This window comes from Nannochloropsis gaditana (assembly GCF_000240725.1).
Source record: "Nannochloropsis gaditana CCMP526 unplaced genomic scaffold scaffold291, whole genome shotgun sequence".
NCBI classification, from domain to species: domain Eukaryota; class Eustigmatophyceae; order Eustigmatales; family Monodopsidaceae; genus Microchloropsis; species Microchloropsis gaditana.
The window spans coordinates 21,358-21,695 of NW_005803662.1; positions in this window are offsets into that span (position 1 = coordinate 21,358).

The window sequence follows — 338 nt, forward strand, 5'->3', positions numbered from 1 at the left end:
GATCGTTTTTGGGGAGGACGTGGCCTTCGGTGGGGTCTTCCGCTGCACTGTGGGGCTCCGGGAGCTTTTCGGGCAGGACCGGGTTTTCAATACCCCCCTCTCCGAGCAGGTACATCGACCTAGACATGTGCATATATGTATATATGTAAATTACAAATTTATGTATAGGGTCCTTTATAGGGTTCGAAGATCCGCCTTTAAAGCCCCCGGATACCCAACACGCTGAGAGCCTGGAACTCCCACGTGCTTTCCCACGAGGACTGAATGTCCTCCCCCTTTCTTCCTTTCACCCCCGTCCTCCCATCCGAACGTGATGCCTCGAGCCTCCCCTCCCTCCC